The 4,310-nt window shown below is 44.6% G+C and overlaps 1 pseudogene; it reads left to right on the forward strand.

The window, feature by feature from the left end:
- The first annotated feature begins 1,308 nt into the window (after positions 1-1,308).
- Positions 1,309-2,803, forward strand: LOC104070846 (annotated as a pseudogene).
- The last annotated feature ends 1,507 nt before the right edge of the window (positions 2,804-4,310 follow it).

Raw genomic sequence — 4,310 nt, forward strand, 5'->3', positions numbered from 1 at the left:
AGCATTAGAAGTACTTTTCTTTTGTTGCCTTTGACACTTTTAGGAAGAAAAATAATTCCAAATAACAAGAAGGCATTAATATTACAAACTTTGCATTGGAGAGTATAAACAATAAGAAAATCCTTTGTCATGACCTGCCAAAGTATACTGTTCAATGATAGATTAGTATAACTTAATTTAAAAAGTAAATTTGAATTTAAATATAAATATATATAAAGAAGATGGGAAGTGCCATGAAGGGCAGGCAAGTGAGCTCTCAAGGGCAGTGGAAGACCTTCATTTGTAAGGTAGCTGTGCAAGTCATTCAACATGGGGCTGAGAGACATCCTTAAGCTTGTGAGGGCCCAAATATACACTGGTACCATAACTGATTCATGCCATCCTTTGAATACTTCCATACTAATCTCTGTGCGGAGCAAAGGGGATCTGGAGACCCCCAGTAACATATTAGAATAATTTTATATGCATACTTCCTTAAAGTTCTCTCGTTCTTTTATCATCTTCCCCAAAACAGGTGTTTGTTTTTGTGACTGCAAATCCCTTTTTAGTGAAAATGCTTAATATTTTACAATTTTGAATCAACATATTTGACACTATTGGTGAACAACCATTGTGTATTTGTAATGAAAAGGCTCAGCATAACAGCTGAAGTGTATCTATCCATAGCATATGGCTATATGCAAAGTATACATTATTTGTATATGAATGTGTGCATACATTGCCAATATCTGAGTATAATAGACTAATGTTTGTTCCATTCTAGTCACAGAGGGTTAATTTTCTTCGGTATTGTTATCCACTTACTTCCACTATTTCAGAAGACTTCTGGAGTCCCATATGTAAGGATTTTAAAAATTATTTTATTTTACCCAGTTTGCCTGCCTTGGAGAAAGAAACGATGACCCTGCACAGTAGCTGGCCTGCTACATAGGATATTTCCAAGCACAGAGTCTATTTCTTCAGGCCATAAATTAAAACAAGGCCTTCTTTCACCAGTCCCTTGTGACTGTCCAGGTGTAAAACAAAAACCCTTACAGTTTTTTTTTTTTTAAACTTCATGATTTGTCACAAAAGGTGGTTTTTTTCCTAGCTTAATACAATTGATGTCATTGTCAGAAGTCAAAAGTTTTGCATGTTTCTCCCAACATTGGATCAGGACATTTAAATTGGGGTCACGGACAGGATCCCTTGAGACGAGAGTGCCGTACTGTTTTACGTGAGACTTCTCAGGAAAGTAAGGGGGGCGGGTCTGTGTTTGAAACTTATGTGCTGCCTTCCTGAGACGACCGCTTTCCCGCTTTATATAAGATGAGTGATACTAAAACTGTCCCTTCGGGGAGAGTAGTTTTGTTTGAGTTTTTGGAAAAACATGGTGCGCAACCCTCTGTACCCGGAGTGGACTTGGCTCAGGGAAATTGGTATAATTTGCAGAGTGTGATTGATCAAACGAGTGCTTTGCAAAAGGATGCGAGAGTGAGATCTGGAAGAGGAAAAGTGATTGTTTGTGCTGTTCTCGGTGCCAGTTTAGCCGCTGCTGTAGAGGCAAGGGAGCACTGTCGCATTGAGGAATCCCAAATTGTTGAATCCCTCCAAAACCTCGTTTGGTCCCTTCAGGGGCAAGTGGCGGAATTAAAAGAACAGCTTGAAGGAGAGAGAGACCAGCTGAAAGATCTGCAGATTGCTCTTAAGGAGCAACTCCTTGTGGGCACTGCCCATGAGAAAGTACCCCCAAGATGGGAAACTGGTTATCCTTTTAATGACTTGCAGGCAGCGAGAGAAAAAGTAGAGAAATCAGGACCGCTCTTGCTGCGACCCTTGGTTAAGACCAAGTATATTTCTGATGATGATCAGGATCAGCTCCCCAAGTTACAACCAAGGAGGTCCCCTATACCGCCCCCGAGTTGGCAAAGTTAAAAAAGGACTTTGGTCGAACCCCTAGGGAGTTGGAGACGGAGTATGTGTGGAGTGTATCGTTATCTGGGGGGGGGGATCAGATTTTGTTAAGTGAAAAGGAGGCGGAGGGGTATTGGGGACCGGGAGTATTTTTAACTACTGGGAATTACCGCGCCCCTCAGTCTTTAACCCAGCAGGCAGCCTATTGGGCAGGGGGTTTGAACCCCTTGGAGGCGGGGGATCCCCTCATAATCATGGGCACTGTTGATCAATTGGTGGAAAGTGTGCATAAGGCAGCTTGCTTGCAGATGATGTATGATCAAAAGTTGGAGCCTAGGCAGGAGTCCTCGATGATCCTATAGATCCTGAGTGAATGGCTCCCCTTATGAGGGGACTCCCCGATCCCTTAAAGCCGAATGGTATACAGTTACAGGGGAAAATACAGGCAATGCCTCAGGGCGAAAGAGTTGCGGCTGCTTTAGAAGGACTTACGCCCGATTGGCACTGCTGGCCCCCAGATAGGAAGATGTGGACTTGGTGGGAGGTCGCCCAAGAATTGATCAATTAAAGGCACAAGTATGGCCCCGTAAACCTTCCAGCCACTAAAACAGACTCTAGAGGCCTGAGGCGAGCTGAAGTAAAAATGGTTTCACACCCTGGGTGTGATAGAAGAACACCTTTCACTAAACCACCCGGAGGGAGGGATATCCCAAATAAGCACAATAGTCTGTGGTCAAAGGGGTGGCAAAAGGGGATCCCGCATGACTTAATGGATGGATTGCTGACTGACAAGTTAGAAAAACTAGTGTCTGAATGGCCCGATAAATCGGCAGATAAAGAGACGGGTTCTAAAAATACCACCCCGAGCGCACCCTTTTTAATTGACTTATCAGAAACAAACGTCCCCTGATACTTGGCAGAAAACTAGATCCTTCGCCCTCTGATGGTGAGCAGGGGGGCGAAGGTTGGGTATATATCAGGTGGTTCACTGAAAATGGCCGGGGTGACTTACTAATTACAAGCTTTGTGGGGCCAAAACAAATCCCGGTCACATTTTTAGTAGATACTGGGGCTCAAATTTCAGCTATCAAAACAAAGGATGCTACTAACTGTGGGGTTAAATTTTCTGAACAGTGGCTGTTTGTAGCAGACGCATTTGGCAATGTTCAGCCACCGGCGTTAGCAACAGTCAACCTACGATTGCCGGGAGAAGATATTGCCACCATGGTGGAAATGGTTGTGGGAGAATTTCCACTCAACCTCCTGGGACTTGATGTTCTGAAAGGGAGAACCTGGATTGATAATAAAGGGAGACAGCGGATGTTTAGCTCTCCAACAATAGACATTCAGCTGCTACAAGCCGCGCCGCCACTTCCCCCTTCAAAGCTTACAAATGTTAAACCTTACCCAATACCCTTGGGGGTCAGAGAGGCCTGTGTTAGAGGATTTAAAAGAACACGGCATCGTGGTTCCGGCCCACTCCCTTTTTAACTCCCTGGTGTGGCCAGTACGAAAACCCAATGGCAAGTGGAGGCTGGCCATAGATTATTGTAGACTTAATGCAAACACTGGTCCATTGACAGCTGCAGTACCAAATATTGCTGAGCTTATAGCTACAATCCAGGAACGAGCCCACCTGATCATGGAGACGGTGGACATTAAGGACATGTTTTTTATTGTCCCCCGGTTTGTGACTACTGTTTCACCTGACGGTGTCAAACAAATTCACGCTGTGCGCCAAACTATGCCGTCAGTAGTGCGGATTGTATGAAATGCTCTTTTTTGACCTTTTCTACATAACTGTCTTTTCTCACAACCACCATGGGTCCTGAAGCAACCTTTGAGCCACAGGGTGGTGTGAGAGACTGAACTGTCGAACATTTGTCTCAAAGATTGCTTACCTGAGCAAAGTATCCTCTGAATACGTGTGAAAGACTGAACTGTAGAACGCTTGTCTCAAAGATTGCCCTGAATACGATAAGAGCAGCTTGCAAGGCCATGGAGACCTCTGGTTTGCAGGGGCTGCACTGTGTGCAAGATTCGGTTGAGCACAGGAATGTAGCAACGTGCCGTTGCCATGGAAACTACAGCCCTTGAACAGGAATAAAAGGGACTGCCAAGACTATCCCAGTGCACGTCGCCCACCGGGGACCCCGCTGCGACCGCCCACCGCCGAAACACCAAAAGACTTGGACCCCCGGGACGCTGCGGATCCATGCTGGTGACTATTCTTGCAACTCTATCCTGAAAGGTTGCTTGATTTCTATCTTTGTTCTGATCTATCCTATCACTACCAATTTTTACTTTTGATAATAAAAGTTGTTTAGGATATGTGGCATTTGACCTTATTTGTGTCTTAATCTCACTCTTGGGATCATATCGAAACCTCTCCCTACATTGGATAGGGACACTCTCTT

The sequence above is a fragment of the Fulmarus glacialis genome, unplaced genomic scaffold (assembly GCF_000690835.1).
Source record: "Fulmarus glacialis isolate BGI_N327 unplaced genomic scaffold, ASM69083v1 scaffold7603, whole genome shotgun sequence".
NCBI lineage: Eukaryota > Metazoa > Chordata > Aves > Procellariiformes > Procellariidae > Fulmarus > Fulmarus glacialis.